The sequence below is a fragment of the Oncorhynchus keta genome, chromosome 27 (genome assembly GCF_023373465.1).
Source record: "Oncorhynchus keta strain PuntledgeMale-10-30-2019 chromosome 27, Oket_V2, whole genome shotgun sequence".
Lineage (NCBI taxonomy): Eukaryota > Metazoa > Chordata > Actinopteri > Salmoniformes > Salmonidae > Oncorhynchus > Oncorhynchus keta.
The window spans coordinates 47792223-47815541 of record NC_068447.1 but is presented as its reverse complement, the minus strand read 5'-3'; the positions used below and the strand labels follow the sequence as shown (position 1 = coordinate 47815541).

General features: G+C 41.3%; 1 pseudogene; it reads right to left on the bottom strand.

Moving 5' to 3' along the window:
* The window catches only part of LOC118360223 (DENN domain-containing protein 2D-like), a 46424-nt pseudogene that overhangs the window by 9706 nt on the left and 13399 nt on the right, over nucleotides 1-23319 (bottom strand).

Sequence of the window (23319 nt, the reverse complement as noted above, 5' to 3'; positions counted from 1 at the left end):
ACAGAGGAATAAAGGAGACATTTGTCACACTATAATAAATCTTAAGGTAGATCATCTGAAGTGAAAAACCAAAGTGAAACTTACCAGTAGCCTTCTGCAGTATCCATTCCTTCTACTGCCATCGATCTCAGTCAAGACAAAGGAGAATGTCTCACTAGAGAAATGTGTGAAAGAGCATTTATATTTCATTATCAACAACACACCCAGCTTTCCCACTTTGAAAAAATAAAGGACATTCATATCAGGTGCAGCGTTACCTGTGGTACTCTGTTAGGGGGCCCAGCTGATCCCCTCAGGGAAACAGAAGAGCGTGATGGCCTTCAGGGTCTTTTCTTCCTCCTCTCTTTGGAATCTCACCATCCCATCCCTCTGAGTGAGAGTGAGAGACAGAGCGTAAGTATTCAGACCCCTTCCCTTTTTCCACTTTGTTACATTACAGCCTTTTCCTCAATCTACACACAACACTCCATAATGAAAAAGCGAAAACAAAGAATTTTTCGCAAATCTATTTTTTTTTTTTTTTTTACATTTTAACTACCTCATTTACATAAGTATTCAGACCATTTATTATGACTTGAAATTGAGCTCAGGTGAGCTCAGGTGCATCCTGTTGCCATTGATCATCCTTGAGATGTTTCTACAACTGTTTCTACAACAAATTGGAGTCCACCTGTGGTAAATTCAATTCATTTGACTTTTTTTTGGAAAGGCACACTATACAAGTGTGTCTATACAAGTTCCCACAGAACTGGGGAAGGGTACCAAAAAATGTCTGCAGCATTGAAGGTCTCCAAGAACACAGTGACCATCATTCTTAAATGGAAGAAGTTTGGAACCACCAAGAACTGGCCAAATTAAGAAATTGGGGGAGAAGGGCCTTTGTCAGAGTGGTGCCCAAGAACCCGATAGTCACTGACAGCTCCACAATTCCTCTGGGGAGCTGGGAGAACCTGCCAGAAGGACAACAATCTCTGCAGCACTCCACCAAATCAGGCCTTTATGTTCAAGTGGCCAGATGGAAAGGCACCTAAAGGAAAGAAATATTCTCTGGTCTGATGAAACCAAGAGTAAACTCTTTGGCCTGAATGCCAGGCGTCACGTCTGGTGGAAACCTGGCACCATCCCTATGATGAAGAATGGTGGTGGCAGCATTATCCTGTGGGGATAGTTTTCAGCGGCAGGGACAGGGAGACACATCAGGAGAGGGAAAGATGGACTGAGCAAAGTACAGAGAGACCCTTGATGAAAACCTATTCCAGACTGCTCAGGACCTCAGACTGGGCAAAGTTTCACCTTCCAACAGGACAACGACCCTATGCACACAGCCAAGACAACACAGGAGTGGCTTCTGGACAAGTCTCCAAATGTCCTTGAGTGGCCCAGCCAGAGCCCGGACTTGAACCTGATCTAACACCTGTGGAGATATCTGAAAATAGCTGTGCAAGTGACAATCCCCAATCCCCTGCTGCCAAAGGTGTTTCAACAAAGGACTGAGTAAAGGGTCTGAATACTTAGGTAAATGTGATACATTTACCTATTTAATACATCTCAAAACCTGTTTTTGCTTTGTCATTATGGGGTATTGTGTGTAGATTGATAAGGGGGGGAACAATTTAAACCATTTTAGAATAAGGCTGTGACGTAACAAAATGTAGAAATAGTCAAGGGGTTGAATACTTTCTGAATGCACTCTAATGAGCGTTCTAAGATCAACTAGATCTCTGCCTGTGTTACTGTGAGTGCTCTGCGTTTTATCACAACAAGTCCACTACCGGATGCCTGTCTGATGTTTAGCAACCCTCCTACTTTCCTTGCTGAAGGCCTACCTGAACTATTTTATCCTACCTCCCTTTTAATCTTCAAGGACTTCCAATGCACTTTTAATTTCTTCACATTTTTCCTTCATATCCCTTTCGGGAGACATGCAGTGTGTCCAACTAGCGGACTCACCTTGGGGAACTGGTAAGTGATCTGCGGCTCGTAGGCCCCCTCTTTGGACTTCTTGAGGCTGACCACCACCAGGTACTCAAAGAAGTAATGGCCGCTCATGTAGCGCTGCTCCCTGGCTGTGGTGTCCACTGGGGCTGAATCCAGAGACTCCTGACATGGCTCCTTCACCTCTGCAGCGACAACATTGTGTTGTGTAAGTAGAAGCTTACTATATAGTAACATAACATTTAGTTGCGTGTCTTTTTATCCACTTTGTTTTTGATAGTTAAATAAGAATTGATTAATAATCTAATTTGTCCAGATTTTATAACACTAAGATGTTGAAAAGTGTATGCTAGCTTGCTGGAACTGGGAGCTGTTTTGGTTAGAATGCGGACATCGGGGGGGATCACGTGACCCTTGAACGAGATGGCCGCATGAACTAAGAGCTCCGCACAAGTAGTTTCCAATTCCTAATCTTACCTCCATTCCAAGTTCACACTCATTTAGCTTTAGTAAGAAAAAGTCATGGCGGCTACAAAAGGCGACACTTACAGGTGACATTTTTACCCGGACTCGAGTATTAGCGACGGAAAAAAGCCTCCAAGAAGAAGCTAGCTTCAGAAAAAACTAGCGCCATTGGCCAGGAGCAAGAGAACCCGCTCCCCCACGAGGCACAACGAATGCCAACCTTGCACTCTGTCGAAGACATCCTTTCTGAGTTGAGATCCCAACGTACAGAACTAAACACCAAATTAGATGCCATTAACTCTCAGCTCAGTGCGATAGGGGGCAAGGTGAAAATCCTGGAAAACGCTTTGCCTGACATCAACAACAAGAACCATAAACGCGGGGCGCCTAGACGAGGCAGAGGGGCGAATCCTATCCATGGAAAACTTATTGACAGATGCCATGGAAACAATAGCATATGCTAAAAAGAAAATCGAGCATCTGGAAGAGAAAACAGAGGACCTGGAAAACAGGGGGCGAAGGAATAATTGTGTTCTATTCAATCTGGGCGAAAAAGAGGGGAACATGCCACTGATCCGCTACCTGCAAGACAAACTTCCCGAGTGGCTCCACCTGCCCACCGACAGGCCCATAGAACTCGAGAGAGCTCACCGAGCACTGAGGCCCCCACCAGCAGCCAGACAACCACCGCTCCCAATCACCATACGTTTCCTGAGATTCACCGACAAGGAACGAGTCCTACAGGCGGCGAAAAACAACACCATCACAGTGGGAAACGCCAAACTCGCTTTACACCAGGACCAGTCAGCTGGAATACCCCGAAAGCGCCGAGAATTTGACGAAGTGAAGAAATACTCCATTGACCGAGGCATCTTCAGGGGATTCAAATACCCAAACGAGCCCAGGATTCTTCACCAAGGAGCCTTGCGACACTTCAAAACTCCCGAAGAGGCAAAACGTTTTTTGAAAGACAATCCTGGCCAATGAGAAACAGACCAAATACTAAATGCGATTAATGCCATTACTAAAGGAGGTAAGACGACATATAGCCGATATCCAGAGACCCACCCCCTAAATGTCATTATAGCCGTCCAATTTATATTTATTTTCCTTTAACTGAGAGGGATGGGCTGTATAGCCTAACCTAGGTCTACTAATGTTTCAGCCTACTTTTATTTCCCTGTTTAGTTGTTGCTATTATTACCTGGGGTTCCCTATGTCCCTTGGGGGAGGTATATGTAGGCTGGGCTATTGATTTTATTTTTCTCCCCTCTTTTACTGTGGTCTGGACGAGGGCAACTGTGTTATTTACTCAATGCGGGGTGGAGAGGATGAGGCATTTCTTTGGTGGGGAGAGGGAGACGTTGTGCGTTGCTAACTGTTCCCGGTTTTTGTTTTATTCGGAACACAGAATTGAGACTGAGCGGGGGGGGGGTAAAAGATCCAATGGGATGTGTCGAGTTGTTTGGGAACTCGGCTGGGGTGTTCAGAGATTATTATTTTATGTACACCATTTATTTTCCTTTTATATGAACGCAGCTGTAACTACTATCCACTTTTACCCAGCGATGACTTGCACTAAAGTTCGATTACTGCTCGATGACGATGACTAGTACCTTAAATCTATTGACATGGAACTGCCATAGTCTAGGGCATGCAATAAAACGAAAAAAGATACTATGTGCTCTAAAAAAGGAAAAAGCAGACATTGCGCTATTACAAGAGACACACCTCTGTGATGCTGAACATGCCAAACTCCGCAGAGCTTGGGTGGGACAGGTGTATTTCTCATCTTTCAAATCAAACAGTAGAGGCACAGCCATACTTATCCATAAAAATGTTCCATTCATAATAGACAAAAACATATCTGAGATTTATTTTGATAACTGGGTCACTATATGGTCAACCAATTACTATATTAAACATATACGCCCCTAACACAGATACTCCTGCCTTCATGTCAAAAATTATAACCCTGTTCAATGAGCATTGTGTCTCCTTTGGTGTGGTGGCCGGAGATTTTAATTGTACCCTTAACCCAACCCTAGACAAATCATCTCAAGTCCCCACCACAAATCCTAGATCTGCAAATATGTTGAACTCTCTTACTAAAGAGATGGGACTGATAGATATCTGGAGAGAGAATAATATCTCATCTATGGACTATACATACTACTCTAATGTCCATAACACCTACTCCCGTATAGATTACATTTTTATCCCAAAGAGTTTCATAAATTCAGCCACTTGTACAATCGGACCCATAGCACTTTCAGATCACGCCTTTGTCCGCCTCCGCTTTGACCTCTGCAAAAACATCCCGAGGTCAAAGAGCTGGAAATTCAACACCTCCATGCTATCAAATGACGAGTTCCATACATTGGTAACTACATGGATAGACAACTACACCCAAGACAATAAAGATTCTGTTTCTCCGGCCACAATGTGGGACGCTGCTAAAGCCACACTAAGAGGTCCTCTAATTGCATATGCTTCTTCTAAGAAAAAAGCAATGGAAGCACACAGGCTAGATCTTGAGCGGGAGCTGGAATGCTGTGAAAAAATACATAAACAATCCCTAGACAGCACCTCCTGGAGTCATCTTAAAGCAGCCAAAGCCAAACTGAATTTGGACTACTAAAAAAAAAAAGTTTTCTTTACTAAACAGAAATACCATGAGTATAGCAATAGGCCCAGTAGATTGCTTGCTTACCAATTAAAAAAGGAGCAGTCAGAGCGTACAATCATGGCTATCCGAACAGCAGAGGACGAGATCACATGACCCAAAAAAGATCAATTTAACTTTTCATGATTTTTACTGCAAACTATATACCTCTGAGAGAAAACACACGGAGGCAGAACTCTCGCTACCTAAACTATCAGAGACCGACCAGGAAGATCTCAACTCCCCCTTCACTCCTGATGAGATCCTGGAGGCAATTACCTCCATGCCACCTAATAAGTCCCCAGGCCCAGATGGATTCCCCAGAGAGTTCTACAAAGCTTTTTGGCCCCAGCTCAGCCCTATCTTCATGCCAATGCTGGAGGATTTTTGCAAAAACGGAGTTCTCCCAGACTCAATGCACACAGCTCGCATTACAGTGTTGCTAAAAAAGGACAAGGACCCCTATCCTGCTCGTCCTTCCGGCCCATAAGCTTGTTGGATTTCGACTATAAAATAATTACCAAATTGCTCGCCAAAAGACTAAACACTCTTCTTCCCAAAATAATAAAAGCGGATCAAACTGGATTTATTAGAGACAGATACTCTTCTGATAACATTCGCCGTCTTTTTGATATTATTGATCAAGTAAACGCACAAAAGACCCCTGTCCTGCTGGCTTCACTGGATGCTGAGAAGGCATTTGACAGGATGGAGTGGAGCTTTCTGTTTTCAGTCTTAGAAAAGTTCAATATGGGCCCAAATTTTATTAAATGGATCAAATCACTATACTCTCATCCAAATGCCATGGTGACTACTAATGGACTGAATTCTGACAGATTCCCTCTGGAACGGGGCACAAGACAAGGGTGCTCGCTGTCCCCGTTGCTCTACTTGTTGGGGGCGGAGCCTCTGGCAGAGCTGATAAGGAGCAATCCAAGTATTATGGGTGTTTCTGCAGGTGGCCTGCAGCACAAGATTTCGCTTTATGCGGATGATGTCTTGCTCTACATATCCAACCCTGAGAAATCCCTCCCTCTCATTTTAGACACAATTGCTCAGTATGGCAAGTTCAGGTTATAAGATCAATTTTAACAAATCCACTGTCTGCCCTCTCAATATTACACTCACCAGCTCTATGAAGACACTTTGTCCTTTCCAATGGAAAACACAGGGGTTTCAATACCTCGGGATCTTCATAACACCAGATCTGAATAGCCTTTTTAAGGAAAATTATCTTCCACTCCTGGAATCAAGAACGATCTCCAAACCTGGATCTCCCTCCCAATTAGCTTAGCAGGAAGAATTAATGTAATCCGTATGAACGTCCTCCCTAGACTGAACTACTTATTTCAGATGCTCCCATGCTATCTCCCAGTTTCCTTCTTCAAAACAACTAACCAAAGCATCACCAAATTTATATGGGGCAATAAAAAAAACCTAACATCAAGTTTTCCACTTTATCAAAACCTGAATCTAAAGGTGGTCTCGCCCTTCCCTCCCTTCAATTGTACTACTGGTCTGCCAAAATCTGCAACATGCTAACATGGATCACAAACAGACAAGAGTCAACGTGGATTCAGATAGAAGCCCAATCCTGTGGTTCATTGCCCTTAAGCTCAATTATATTCATTAATAACTTTAGTGAAGTGGGCAACATAGCCAAAACCTTTGCGATTTACAGCACCCTACTAGCGTGGAGGGACTGTAAGAAATACCTGGGCATTTCCTCCCAAATATGTTCTCACTCGCCTATAGTAGGCAACCCAGACTTGCCAAAAGCCCTGAGGGATGCCAACTTTAATCTTTGGCATACTCTAGGAAGCAGGACCTTTTCAGACCTATTTCATCAGAAAACCACTACAATGAAATCCTTTCAAGAGCTCTGCAGTGAATTCAATGTGCCAAGATCCCATTTAAAAAAAAATATATCTTCAAATTAGACATGTAATTTCCTCATTTACCTCCAAGAGGAGGTTTAGAACTCAGTTGAATGAAGTTGAAACCCTTCTTGTCACAGCACAATCCATTAAAGGCAAAATATCTTACATCTATAGACTCCTTTCTGAGAAAGGAAGCTCCTCCTTTACTCCGTTGAAAATAATCTGGGAAAAGGACCTTGGTCTGACTATCAGTGATGAGTTATGGGCGGAGGTTTGCGACAGGGTATACTGCTCCTCTACCAGTGTAAAAATGAAAGAATCTAATTACACATTTTTGTACAAATTTTATTATACTCCTTTGAGACTCCACAGAATGAAAACAGATATGTCTCCTAACTGTAAAAGATGTACCTCTGAAAGTGGAACCTATATGCATGTATTTTGGAGCTGTAGGGAGATTGCCAGAATCTGTACATACTGCTGCACAGAAAATACTAGAGGTACAGTTTGATATGACCCCGTGTATCTATCTTCTTAATGCCCAGCAGGACTTTGTTCTTGATCCTGACAGAGAAAATTTGCTTATGACTATTACATACTTGAGGCGGTATGCAAATTGGAGTGGGTCTCGTGTTTCTGGGATAATGGTGATGTGACTCATGACCAGCTTTTCAAAGCACTTCAAGGCTACAGATGTGAGTGCTACAGGTCGGTAGTCATTTAGGCAGGTTACCTTATGGTTCTTGGGCACAGGGACTATGGTGGTCTGCTTGAACCATGTTGGTATTACAGACTCAAGTCAGGGATATGTTGAAAATGTCAGTGAAGACACCTGCCAGTTGGTCAGCACATGCCCGGAGCACACATCCTGGTAATCTGTCTGTTTAAACGTTGACCTGTTTAAAGGTCTTCCTCACGTCGGCTACGGAGAACATGATCACACATCCGGATGGTATGCATGACCCTTTGACTTGGCAGTGCAACACCCATTTTAATTGGTCGCTAGGGTGCCAGTGAAAAAAAATTTAGCTGTTCATATTCGTTTCTGCCATTTAAAAAAAATAAAAATAATCAAGATTTAATCAAACATCCATGGGTATGCAACAATGGGTATGCAAACTATTTATTCAAAAAGTTTAGTCCGAAGTCTTGGTTGAATCATTGCAATGCGCAATTCAGTTATCATGCACTGTTTGAATGAACATTTCTGAAGGCTTTCCCCAAAAAAATCTTCCCAATTATAGATTGACTGCCAAGTAGTAATGATATCATGATTTGCATCAATCGCAAAGGCATTTATTTAGCAAACTCTGCCATCACATGTAGCCTACTGTACATTGCACAGCACAAAAACACTGCTAGCCAAACAACAATCTCTTGCTAAGAGTGCAATTAAAGTAAAGGGCAACTTTCTTGTTTCTTCTTGTTGTTCCCAGACCTCAAACTGGATCTCCTTTAATGTGGTTTTAGCATTTGAGGGTTTTTTATTTTTTTATTTTTTTAAGTGTTATTTTGAGAGTGAAAATCTGAAAACACAACATGTTTACAATCACGAACAATAACACCTTTGAGATTGTGCAGATTCATTCGATCAATGTAAATAAGATATTGTCAACTTAAAATGTAATTACTTGTGTATGGTAGGCTATAAGCTATATTATATTCCAGGTTATATATTATAGTCTACTTGCTCAGCTCACAAATTAACGACATAATTTGCCTGTTTTCCTGGGCCAGTCACTTTCTGTTGGCACTGGCCTGGTGTGCCACTGGCAAATTTACCTGAATGTCAAGCCCTGCAAGCGCATGCTAATTTAAAAGATGGCTAGTCATTATTAGCCTGGTTTGGAATACAGGTACATTATGGGACACAGGTCAGGTCATTATTGCTGTACAGCGGCAAATCATGTGCTGGTTCCATCAACTGAAAAAGTTATGTATTAATCTAACAGTAAATTGAATGTCCTGAATTTGTTGTTTTTGTAGCCTACTACCCTATCCACTCACAGTGGCTGATGCCCATGTCGCGCGCTCCGTATCTCAAAGCCATATCAAATATTTATGTTGTAAGATAATTGCTATTGAACTTAATATTAAGAGTTGAGGAAAACAAATGATACCCACAGAAAGTCGTTTCAATTACAGTTGCTTCCAAAGCTGTGTTTTAGCCGCAATTGGATTTTGAAACGTTATACTATCAGAAGCCTTTTTTTTTTTTGGAGCGCACATCAGGGGAGAGGGATAGAGAGTGGCTCACTCATCACAGCTGCAGGCCCCACCGCAATAGGCCTAGGGCCTGGGCAGACACTTGCATCACAGGAATCATTAGGATACTGACCAAATCATGGTCCTGGCTACGCAGAAAAAAACTATTGTGTGTGTGAGAAATAGGAAGTACTTCATAGAAAACAATATGTTTTTTTTTATGTTACGAGACGTTTCCATGGAGCGTTTTAAGGCCTTATACTCACGATCTCTGTTGAGCTTGGCCCGGAATGAAGACCACATTGTGCTGAGCCTCTTGAGGGCACCTCTCTCAACCTCCTCATCCTCACTAGGCTGGACAGTGCCTAGAAGGGACCACCGGACCAACAGATGATTAGTAACTCCTACACAAGGGTCATGTTACCAAACGGAACAAAATTAACTGAAACCGGGAGGGACTAGGTGGACTTGTCTAATAAGAAACACTTATTTTTCTGTTGCAAAACGTGTAAAAAAAGATATATATTTATATTGAGTGCCCTATTGAACATGACCAATGCGGTACCCTGTTACAGGAGCTTTGGCACCTAAACCTCACATTCATCTGCCTTCAGATTGACCAGACTAAAACAAGGACCCTGTGACTGATGTGCTAAAATATGGACCACTTCAAACAATGTGAAATCATAAAATGTACAACAATGGAAACAGCCTAAGTAGAATATTGCAATTCTGTGCTCCGACCTTGCTCATAGGTTAGTCATCAGCGAACTAATCTACGCTCATACAAGAAAACACTGGAGGCACCTGTGGAGCGTTATCATTACATCTCTAATGTGTGTATTTTCCCTTTAAACTTTTGACACCTTTATTTGGTTAACAGAATGCTTTTATGGTTACAAGCCGCCTGGACCAAACAAAGCCATGGAACACACTCCTAGAGCTAAAGGTAGAGTCAAAGTGAAAAATGTGTACTGTGCCCAATAAGGCCTACTGTTACTACTCACGGAGGTCACATGATGGGGCGTCTTTCTCTTTCCCATTGGCAGCACCTTGAGGTTGCTCACCTGTTCAGGGGAAAGTCATTCTGTGAAACTGGTTTGTCATAAAGTTCCCACAATGCCAGAGGTTCCACCTTATTGAAACATACTGAACCAACAAAACTGTCCAGAGCAATACATAGATAGGTTGGCTTATGGACAAAATGACCACATGGTTTGCCAGTTGATAAATTGTCCACCACTGACATTACCTAGTGTGTGTAATAGTTCAACCATTAACAGACACTACAGTGTTGCAGTCAACCAAAATGATTGAACATGTGTCCAATTTTATTTCCATGCTCACCATTACGGTTTACAGACCAGCACTGTGGAAACAAAAGGACAAAACATGCACAGTTCAGCTAGGGCTGGGAAATATATCGCTTTTGATTCATTTCAAATGTATGTTTTTGCACAATATACGCAGAATCAAGTTTTTGGGGATTTTTCATTTTGATGAGCGTTTGTACGATTGTTCTCATGTCTTTTTCATCTTGTTTGCTCTTCCTGTGCTGTGCACCTTCCCAGTTACACCAGAGATCAGTATATAATGACAAGATGCTCATGCAATGCTTGCGTCCACATATTACATTTACACATGCAATGTTATTCAATCATTGCACCCACACGGTTCACGTGCTCCAACAAGCGTCTGCGTTGCCAAGCGCTAAATTAGAAGTCAGTTCTATTTGTGACGGTGAACGCGGTGCAAGTCCTGCCTCTCCCATCTCCTCAGAAGCAGATACCCGCGTGCCATCTCCTCATTGGTTATACCCACGTGGGTGATTGAAAGATGAACTGAGGTCGGTCGTGGTAATACACCTTATGAAAGTTCGATGCCAATCGCCATATCAAATCCAAATTTAAAATAAGTAAGACGAAGGAGGAGATAACTAGGAACAATTCGGTTGACCATTTTTGTGTGGGTTAATTGACAGCGTAGAGGACTTGGTGCATTTCAGGTAAAATAACTCAACGTTTATATCCCAGGATAAATTAGCAAGCAACAGCAAGCTAGCTCAATAGAACTAATTAGCTAGCAACTGCAAGCTAGCAAGCTAAATTGCCATAAATCTTTAATGCTTTTCATCCTGTCCCCAAATAATATAATTGGTTCAGAGTTTGTTTTTGATATTTCAACCTGAGTGTCATGCTTGCGTTTGGTGTGGGGGGACAAAAATCAATTAGCACACAATGGCGTGCCCATCCGGTTTGGGCATGGTGCAACAATAGGAGTCATTGTCCCAAAGGAGGGAAGGCAGGCGGCAAGCTTAGGTTCAAAATAAGCGCATAGAAACATATTGGGTTTACTTTGGCGAGAGTGAAACCTCTTTCTCTACGGTTACATACACACCAAGCCCCTCCCTATCACAAAAAAAGGCCATTATACTACCAAAGTTTGTCTATGGCGATTGCATGGCTGTGTGTTCAACTTCATACATCTGTCAGCAATGGGTGTGGCTGAAATAACCGAATCCACTCATTTGAAAGGGTGTCCATTTACTTTTCAAATCGCCCAAAAGTTGTGAAAATAGTCAAGGTCTGAGTTATGTTCTCCCACTTAAAAAGATGAGAGGCCTGTAATTTTCATCACAAGTACACTTCAACTATGACAAATGAGAAGAAGAAAAAAATTCCAGAAAGTCACATTGTAGGATTTTTTATGAATTTATTTGCAAATTATGGTGTAAAATAAGTATTTGGTCAATAACAAAAGTTTCTGAATACTTTTTTATATACCCTTTGTTGGCAATGACAGAAGTCAAACGTTTTCTGTAAGTCTTCACAAGGTTTCCACACACTGTTGCTGGTATTTTGGCCCATTCCTCCATGCAGATCTCCTCTAGAGCAGTGATGTTTTGGTGCTGTTGCTGAGCAACACGGACTTTCCACTCTCTCCAAAGATTTTCAATGGGGTTGAGATCTGGAGACTGGCTAGGCCACTCCAGGACCTTGAAATGCTTCTTACAAAGCCACTCCTTCGTTGCCCGGCGGTGTGTTTGGGATCATTGTCATGCGTTTCATCTTTAATGCCCTTGCTGATGGGAGGTTTTCACTCAAAATCTCACGATACATGGCCCCATTCATTCTGTTCTTTACACGGATCAGTCGTCCTGGTCCCTTTGCAGAAAAACAGCCCCAAAGCATGATGTTTCCACCCCCATGCTTCACAGTAGGTATGGTGTTCTTTGGATGCAACTCAGCATTCTTTGTCCTCCAAACACAACGAGTTGAGTTTTTACCAAAAAGTTATATTTTGGTTTCATCTGACCATATGTCATTCTCCCAATCTTCTTCTGGATCATCCAAATGCTCCCTAGCAAACTTCAGATGGGCCTGGACATGTACTGGCTTAAGCAGGGGGACACGTCTGGCACTGCAGGATTTGAGTCCCTGGCGGCGTAGTGTGTTACTGATGGTAGGCTTTGTTACTTTGGTCCCAGCTCTCTGCAGGTCATTCACTAGGTCCCACCGTGTGGTTCTGGGATTTTTGCTCACCGTTCTTGTGATCGTTTTCACCCCACGGGGTGAGATCTTGCGTGGAGCCCCAGATCGAGGGAGATTGTCAGTGGTCTTGTATGTCTTCCATTTCCTAATAATTGCTCCCGCAGTTGATGTCTTCAAACCAAGCTGCTTAACTATTGCAGATTCAGTCTTCCCAGCCTGGTGCAGGTCTACAATTTTGTTTCTGGTGTCCTTTGACAGCTCTTTGGTCTTGGCCATAGTGGAGTTTGGAGTGTGATTGAGGTTGTGGACAGGTGTCTTTTATACTGATAACAAGTTCAAACAGGTGCCATTAATACAGGTAACGAGTGGAGGACAGAGGAACCTCTTAAAGAAGAAGTTACAGGTCTGTGAGAGCCAGAAATCTGACCAAATACTTGTTTTCCACCATAATATGCAAATAAATTCATTAAAAATCCTACAAATGTGATTTTCTGGATTTTTATTCCTCATTTTGTCTGTCATAGTTGAAGTGTAGCTATGATGAAAATTACGGTCCTTCTGTAGCTCAGTTGGTAGAGCATGGCGCTTGTAACGCCAGGGTAGTGGGTTCGATCCCCGGGACCACCCATACGTAGAATGTATGCACACATGACTGTAAGTCGCTTTGGATAAAAGCGTCTGCTAAATGGCATATATTATTATTATTATTATTAATTTAAGTGGGAGAACTTGCACAATTGGTGGCTGACTAAATACTTTTTTGCCCCACTGTAACTACCTAAAGAGCTCCAGTTATGCATTTGCTCTAGTCAGTGACTCAGGCTACTTTTCCAACAGAACCACCAAATGAATACCTGGACTCTTTATTCAGTTTCAGCCATCTAAACTTGTAGTAATCATGGTTGAATTACCAACTAGGGGGGCCCCATTGATTTTGTTATTTACTCTCACTCTGGTATCGAACTGCAAACAATTATCCACTCCCTATGGCAAAATGTTTAGAATTTCTGGAAATTAGCTATAAAACTGCTAATTTCTCTCCCCGCCCAATGGCAAAATGTGTAGAATTGCAGAAAACCTGCAATATTTTCTCCACGCCCGGTTTAAAATGTAGACCTGCAGTAAATTATAACTTATTTTTCTTCTCTCCCCTGTCAAGAGGGGGGCCGCTAAAATGGGATGTATGGATGTGGGTATGTGTTGCAGGAATTTAATTCCTCTGTTTTAATTCCCAATTAAAATGAAACACTGTCAATTCATAAGAATTTATATGACCCTTATTTTATAGAGATCGACAGAACCCGGTCTTAAAGTCAAATAGCAGCCTTTATTCATGAGAGTACTGAACAGGTTATAAACTGAAAATGACGTCATTAGTTTCAGCACCAACCAGTGCCATCTCCGTTCCAGTACAAAGGCTGTATCTCAAGCCTTCCCACATCCGTCTACCTACCAATTTAATATAATTTACGGCTGAGCCAAGGTTTTCCGGTGTAGATAAGCATTCTAGCCAGTCTGAAGATTTAGTTAATTCATTCCTACCAAGGAACAGACCGTCATTGTTCTAATCCTTGATTCATTCACACACATTATATTCAGTACTAAGATTAAGAAAGAAAACTCATACATATACATAATAGTATTCTGATTAGTACATATACAGTAACATAATAGTATTCGGATTAGTCAGTCCCGATTGAGATGTATACATAGTCATCATTGATAAAAATTCCCTTAACAGTATGAAGACCCGCGAGCCACTGCGGCCCCTCATGATGATTTCTGTTTTTTTTTGTGGCCCCCATCAAAGTTGCCAATCCTTGGTTTATATTGTGTTGTCTGTGTGTAAAATAGAGTTCACAAAAACAAAAATGTTTGAACACAGGTAAAGAGATTAAATGTCACCTAATCATTACCTCATACCTAGTCAACTTATTCTCACCAGAACACTGACCGTTTCCCGCCAATTTACACCTCTTCTCAGTTGTCCAAATAGACTCCCTTGCTAGCTGCACTGTAGACACATTTACTGGGCACATAATTTGGGCCTGACAAAGACACATTGTTGGATATCTGTAGGTCTATATAAAACCACTGAGAAACAACAGCTGTGAGATTACTTATTATCATATTTTTTTCTGTCCAGCAACTAGATGTGCTTCCTTTTTCTACATCTTTATTTACCACTAATTCACAAGCACCACACTCGGACTACCAAGGATGTGTTTCGTTCAGACAAAAACATTATTATTATTATTATTATTTTTAAATACTGCCTTTAGTTTACAAACTAAATCTCACTAAATCTCACACCTGTCTCAATAAGTCAAGTAATCACCAAGCTCTTCATTATTTGAATCAGGTATGCTAATTCTGGAATTTCCTATATAATAAGTGGAAGGTTGGGAAACTCTGCATTACACTTCAGCTCCACTATACGCATCACTTTGCTTTGAGGGGAGAGGTGCAGAGAGGAAGAGCATCTTTATTTTCCTCTACTATACCATATTCATTGATTAAGCGTAAGTACAATAGCTTGTTTTCCAGCTAGTGGTTGTACTAAATGATCCTCTAATTCACAAGTTGCTTTTGTTTACATTGTGAATAGTCAAATGTAGCTAGCAAGAGTTTCTGCTCGCTAGTAGCTATTTGACTTCATACATTTTTGTAAAATAAAGAGTGGTGTATATGCAACAAATCAACTTAATTTATCATTATTTGAATTCACAATACGGAATTAATGCACGCGTCAGCCATCAAGAATTGAGCATCAGCAAATCTTGAGCTTGGATGCTGCCATTGGACGTGGGCAGTATAGCAGCTTTAATTTCAAAGGAAGCATTCATTTAATGGCTGATGTCAATGCCCGATAGCTGCAGCGTAGCAGGGCCGCTAGAAGAACATGAGAACAGCCAGGCTTACATACTGCTTCGTAGGTGTAAAGAATTCATTCTCCATCACAGGGTGTGCTGCCTGCCCTTCAGGTTACATAACATGTTACAACATCTTCTCTTGACAGCCAACAAGCCTCAACTCAATCCAATTAGGGATTGGTAGCTTCTCATTCTGGCAAGGCTCTCGCTCACTCTCCCTAAACCTTTATCTGTATGTAATGTACTAAAGTATTATTGCACTTGAAATATGACCATGTTAGACCGCTAAAATCAGTGCTTCATGGTTTAGGTTCTGCGGTTTCAGAAATGCACTGTGAAGAACCGATGACATTTTTGGCCGATACCAAATATTTTCCTTGCCAAAAAAAACTAGACCGATATTTTGTATTTTTGCGGCCTTTTAAGCATTCTATAACAGTTAAATAGTTACACACGCAGCGGTCTAAGGCACTGCATCTCAGTGCAAGAAGCATCACTACAGTCCTTGGTTTGAATCCAGGCTGTATCACATCCGGCCGTGATTGGGAGTCCCATAGGGCGCCGCACAATTGACCCAGCGTCGTCCGGAACGTCATTGTAAATAAGAAATTGTTCTTAACTGACTTGCCTAGTTAATATAAAAAGGTCACACCACACTAACCAAAATGTTATTTTGTTGGCATTTATGCATGTCCCCATTACCAGTAAAACATAATCAAAAATGGTTTCTTCAACTTACCTTCTGTGCTGTTTTGTTTAATTCTCAACTAGGATTTCTATGGAATGCCGTTTGGGTCTTTGCGTGTCAAAAAAGATGCATGTCAAATAACACGACACTGTTTCAGTAGCTAACTATATAGCTAGGTGTCATCTAAAATAACCTGAATTTATAAGACAGTTCTTGTTTGATTAATTGTGGTCAAATCTATCGGTGAAGTTATCAACAATAAGGATTAGCCACAAGTGGACTTTGCGGTTAGCCTTCAGAATAAACGTATAACATATTATTTTATAATTTGCATCACTGACACTTATTTTGAAGGCAAACTCCACAATTGTGACTAATCCTTATTGTGGCTAGCTTCACAACACATAACCCGGTCCGGTCGAGCCTCACTAGCCAGATGACACTAGCTAGCTGCTTATAACGTTAGCTTTTGGCAACAGGGTTAAGTAGCTGGGTAGCTATTTATTTTCATGAACTGAATTTCAATAGGCGAACAACAATACTTACAAGGATCTCTAAATCATTGTTAAGAATAATGAAAATGACTGCAGTTTCTACTGGTCATTGTTTTCAGGCTGGTTGTATTGGTGCTAGCTAGGTACCAGGCTAAAGTTAGCTAGCCCAGAAGTTGCGGTCAAACAAATAATGCTTTATTACCAACGCGGTATTGTAAGCACATCGTTCGTGGCTGGTGTTTGCAGACTTTTTTGTACAGATTTGACAGTGCCACTGGTTATTTTTTCCACACGAAGACCCAAACGGCATTCCATAGTCTGCATGTCGTGAAACTAATCGCAGTGACGCTTTTACTGTGCAACTTGAGTAGGGCATCATCTGAAAAAATAGTGCACTTGGTAGTGTGTACCGGTGCTCGCCCAGGTGGTAAAAGCCAACATCACCCACGGCAGAACGGTTTATTGTCAAGGGCAATCGATTCCATTAACTTGGCTTACTCTTTCAAAATGAATGCTCAAGCCACACAGCACACAATGTGTGGGCTAGGTTAGGAATGCTGTGTTGAACAAAATTGTACGTGCCATTATTACGTCATGTGCCTACGCTATATAGGTATGCACGGTAGCTTTGACAGACGTTAAACTAGGCATTGGACCGATACCGATGTTGGCATTTTTAGCTAATATCGGCCGATTCCAATATGTTCACCGATATATCGTGCATCCCTAGTCATGACTATCCTATGAGGACCCAAAGGATCAGGTTAGTGGATCGGCGCACTCCCTCCCCCGCAGAGGGGGAGAGGGATGGATGTTGGGGTTTTGTGACAGTTCACCCCATTGTAAACCATAGGCAGCAGACAATACCCTTTGTGGCCTAGTTTGGGTGACTCTTATGAAGAGTTAGTCTAAGACATGTGACCAAAGACGAGAGGGAAGAACAGATCCCTCACCACTGTGGTACACCTGAAATATCAATTCTAACGAACACTCCCAGACAGAAGCCTACAACTAAGGACATTGTGACCTCTGGTGGACAACCAGAGACTTGCGTCAAACCACCTCCCATAGACGGGATCGAGTGGATTCAGATAGAACAGAGAAAGACATCTACGCGTAAATATATTGTGTTTCTAATCCGAATGAGTGGTTGTTAGGGTGCTAAGTATTCTGGTTACGGTGAGCATAGCTTCCAAATGTATGTACGATAAATTGACTGTCTATACCCCTCCCATTGCGTCCCATTCCAATCAAATTAAGTGTTTACCTTTGATGATCTTTGGATGTTTTCACTGACGAGACTCCCAAAATAAAAAAATAAAAAATATTTTTGTACCCAAAATACCTGAGTTTGTTTGTCACATTATGTTCAGAAATCCACCGGAAATAGTGTTCATATCCATAATATCGACAGAAACATGGCAAACGTTTTTTATAATTAATCCTCAAGGTGTTTTTCAAATATCTATTCGATAATATATCAATCAGGACAGTTGGCTTTTCAGTAGGACCGGGAGGAAAAATGGCTACCTCTCTCTTTACGCAAGAATCACTCAGAGCCATCAGCTGGCCACTTACGCAATGTGTTCGTTTACGCTCATTCTTCAACATAAAGGCATGACACTACGTCTAAAGGCTGTAGACACGTTAGGGAAGACGTAGAAAAAGGAATCTGGTTGATATCCCTTTCAATGGGCAATAGGGATGCATAGAAAGACAGGGGTTTCAAAAAAGGGTCACTTCTTGATTGGATTTTTCCAAGGATTTTGCCTTCAATATCAGTTCTGTTGTACTTACAGACGATATTTTTACAGTTTTGGAAACTTTAGAATGTTTTCTATCCTAAGCTGTCAATTATATGCATACTCTAGCATCTGGTCCTGAGAAATAGGCAGTTTACTTTGGGAATGTTATTTTTTCCATAAAAAGAAATGGTGCCCCCTAGCTTCAAGAGGCTTGCCTAGTAAAATAAAGGTTTAAAAAAATCTGCTGCTTGTTCAGAGTGAGCAGTCTGTCAATCACAAGATGGTTGCTGACTGCAAGACCACCTGTAAAGGCCTGCAGTTGTCTCTGGGGGACCCTCCCCTGCCCTACCTTCGGGAAATCAGATCTTGACTCCATTTCGCTCATCCCTTCCTATAGGCTGAAACTCAAACAGGAAGTACCTGTGGTAAGGTCTATTCAACCCTGGCCTCACTAATCAGAATCCATGCTTCAAGATTGTTTTGATCACATGGACTGAGATATGTTCCAGTCGTCCCTGAGAATAACATCAGCGTATACACTCAAACGGTGACTGAGTTCATCAGGAAGTATACAGCGGATGTTGTTCCCACTATGACTATTAAAACCTACCCCAATCAGAAACTATGGATAGATGGCAGCATTCATGCAAAACTGAAAGCCACTGCTTTTAACCATGGCAAACTGACTGGGAATATGGTTGAATACAAACAGTATAGTTATTCCCTCCGTAAGGCAATCAAACGTATAGAGACAAAGTGGAGTCGCAATTCAACAGCTCAGACACCAGATGTATGTGGCAGGGTCTACAGATAATCTAAACACCTGCTTTGCCCGCTTTCAGGATAATAATATAATAATAATAATAATATTATTAGGATAACACAGTGCCACTGATGCGGCCCGCTGCCAAGGACTGTGGGCACTCATTCTCCATGGCCGACGTGAGTCAGACATTTAAACGTGTTAACTTCTTCGGGGAAGGGGGCAGTATTGGGTAGCTTGGATGAAAAACGCGCCCAAATTAAGCTGCCTGCTACTCAGCCGTAAAAGCTAGAATATGCATATAATTAGTAAATTTGGATAGAAAACACTCAGAAGTTTCTAAAACGTTTTGAATGATGTCTGTGAGTATAACAGAACTCATACAGCAGGTAACAACCTGAGAAAAAATCCAATCCAAATCCAGAAATCTGAGGTTTATAGTATTTCCACCTCCCAACCTCATGTTTCACCTCCCAAGGCTACCACTAGATGTCAACAGTATTTAGAACCTGTTTTGAGGATTCTAAAGGAAGGGCTCATAAGAGCTCTTTGAGTGAGTGGTCTGGCAGAGTGCCACAGGCTCGGTCTGGCGCGCTCACGTGAATGGTAGCTTACGTTCCACTTCATTTGTACAGACAAAGGAATTGTCCGGTTGGAACATGAATGCATTTTTATGTTAAAAACATCCTAAAGATTCTATACTTAGTTTGGCATGTTTCTACAGGCTGTAACGGAACTTTTCATTCGACGTTCGGCGCGAGCTGAATGCGCTTTTGGATTTGTTTACCAAACTCCCTAACAAAAGAAGATATTTGGACATAACTGATGGACATTATCGAACAAGTCAAACATTTATGGTGGAACTGGGATTCCTGGGAGTGCATTCTGATGAAGATCAAAGTTAAGTGAATATTTTAAATAATATTTCTGAGTAATGTTGACTACCCAATATGGCCGGTATCTTTTTGGCTGTTTTGTGGTCTAAAGGCTGTACTCAGATTATTGCATGGTTTGCTTTCTCCGTAAAGTTTTTTTTAAATCTGACGCAGCGGTTGCACACAACTTCTTGACGCTACCCATCCCTTAACCTCTTCAACCTATAGGGGCGCTATGTCATTATTGGATAAAAATGCGTGCCCATTTTAAACGCAATATTTTGTCACGAAAAGATGCTTGACTATGCATATAATTGGCAGCTTTGGAAAGAAAACACTGACGTTTTCAAAACTGCAAAGATATTATCTGTGAGTGCCCCAGAACTGATGCTACAGGCGAAACCAAGATGAAACCTCAAACAGGAAATGAGCTGAATTTTTGAAGCTCTGTTTTACTATCGTCTCCTTATATGGCTGTGAATGTGCTGTGAACGAGCTTATGCTCTCTGCCGTTCGTCCAAGATGTCTGCAGCATTGTGACGTATTTGTAGGCATATCATTGGAAGATTGGCCATAAGAGACTCCAGTTGCCAGGTGTCCGCCCGGTGTCCTTTGTCTAAATTGGTGCGCAATTCTCAGTGGCAATCATTTTACCATGCGATACAGAGGGAGAAGCACACTTCCAGGAACGATACATCATTGAAGAGATATGTAGAAAAACACCTTGAGGATTGATTCTAAACAACGTTTGCCATGTTTCAGTCGATATTATGGAGTTATTTTGGAAAAAGTTCTGCGTTTTTATAACTGAATTTGTTTTTTTTTTGGTAGCCAAACATGACGCAGAAAACGGACCGATTTCTCCTGCACAAATAATCTTTCAGGAAAACTGAACATTTGCTATCTAACTGAGTCTCCTCATTGAAAACATCTGAAGTTCTTCAAAGGTAAATGATTTATTGAATGTTTTTGCTGGTTTTTGTGAAAATGTTGCCTGCTAATGCTAACGCTAAATGCTAATGTTAACGCTAAATGCTCGTTTGCTATGGTTGAGAAGCATATTTTTTTTAAATCTGAGATGACAGTGTTGTTAACAAAAGGCTAAGCTTGAGAGCTAGCATATTGATTTAATTTCATTTGCGATTTTCATGAATAGTTAACATTGCGTTATGGTAATGGGCTTGAGGCTGTAGTCATGATCCCGGATCCGGGTTGGCTCGACGCAAGAAGCGGGATAATTGTCATCAACAACCGCTGAATAGCATAGCGTCACAATCAAATAATATTACTAAAAATATTTATATTCATGAAATCACAAGTGCAATTTTGCAAAACACAGTTTAGCCTTTTAATCCACCTGTCGTCTCAGATTTTGAAATTATGCTTTACAGCGAAAGCAATCCAAGCGTTTGTGTAAGTTTATCGATCGCATGACAAAACATTAAGTACACTTAGCATCAGGTAGATTGCTTTTCTGATTTGTGACCAATCAAATACATTTTTTATCTTTGATGATCTTCGGATGTTTTCACTCACGAGACTCTCAGCTACACATTAAACGTTCCTTTTGTTCCATTACGATTATTTTTATATCCAAAATACCTCCATTTGTTTGGCGCCTTATGTTCAGAAATCCACAGGAAAGAGGTGGTCACGACAACGCAGACGAAAATTCCAAATAATATCCGTAATGTCCACAGAAACATGTCAAACGATTTTTATAATCAATCCTAAGGTTGTTTTTAAAATATATAATCGGTAATATATCAACCGCAACGGTCTTGTTCAGTAGGAGAAGAAAGGAAATGGCTGTCCGAACTCTGTTGCTCGAGCAAAACTCATGTGACCACCTGACGCAATCTTTCTGGATCATTTTTCAAAATAAAAGCCTGAAACTATGTCTGAAGATTGTTGACACCTTGAGGAAGTGATAGGAAAAGGAATATGTTTTATGTCCCTTTAAATGGAGCAATGGGAGGCTATGGAACATGGAGTTTTCAAAACCACCTCCTGGTTTGATTTTTCTCAGAGTTTCCTCTGCAATATCAGTTCTGTTATACTCACAGACAATATTTTGACAGTTTTGAAAACTTTAGTGTTTTCTATCCTAATCTGTCAATTCTATGCATATTCTAGCATCTGGTGCTGAGAAATAGGCAGTTTACTTTGGGAACGTTAATTTTCCTAACCTAAAAATAGTGACCCCTAGCTTCAAGAGGTTAAGGCTGTAAAACATCAAAATGTGAAAAGTCAAGGGGTTTGAATACTTTCTGAAGGCACTGTATGTTAGGTCCTAGGCCCATAACTGCTATGATTTGATGGTAACAGACTATAACAGGAACTTGTTACAGCCTTTGTAGATCAAATACATCAAGAGTGAACATGTTCTGAAGCCCAAAAAGTTGAACACAAAAAGCTCAAATTAAAGGGCTCATTTGTTTCGACGGTTGCTCGTTTGTTTGATGCACAAGTACGCAAAATCCTAATAATTATTATTTACAAGCCTAAATTCATATAGCATACATGTAAATACATACACCGAGTGTACAAAACAGGAACACCTGCTCTTTCCATGAGACTGAGCAGGTGAATGCTATGATCCATTATTGATGTAACCTGTAAAATCACTTTCAGTGGAAAAGACAGGTTAAAGACTTTAAGCCGAGAGACAATTGAGACATTGTATGTGCCATTCTGGGGGGCAATGCAAAATATGAAGTGCCTTTGAAAAGTAGGAGGTGCCTGGTGCACTGGTTTTAAGTGTGTGAAAGGCAACGCTGCTGGGATTCACTCAAGTATCCCGTGTTTGTCAAGAATGCTCCCCCACTAGGGATGGGCATGAGTAATCGAGAAGGACGTCACAATTCTCTTTAACCAGAGATCACATTTTGTTCAAATAAAAGTAAAACCATTTGTTTGTAATTGATGTCTCGACTCCACTGTTCCATTTGGGACACAACAAAAAAGAAACCGAGCATCACAGTTCTGCTCCCTACATTTCCTTTCCCCTTCATGTCTTACTTAATTGCGTTCAGACCACTCCCTCCACACACGCATGCAGAGTGCACATACGCTTTTATAGGCATTTACTTCTGCATCTACCTGATGGGATACACAAGCTAAATTCCTTGTCGAACGACGACAGTTTTAACACGTTCAAAATGGACTGGTGAACGGAAGGAAATGGACAGATTCAAATGAGTGGATTCGGCTATTTCAGATACACGTGTGTATAAGGTA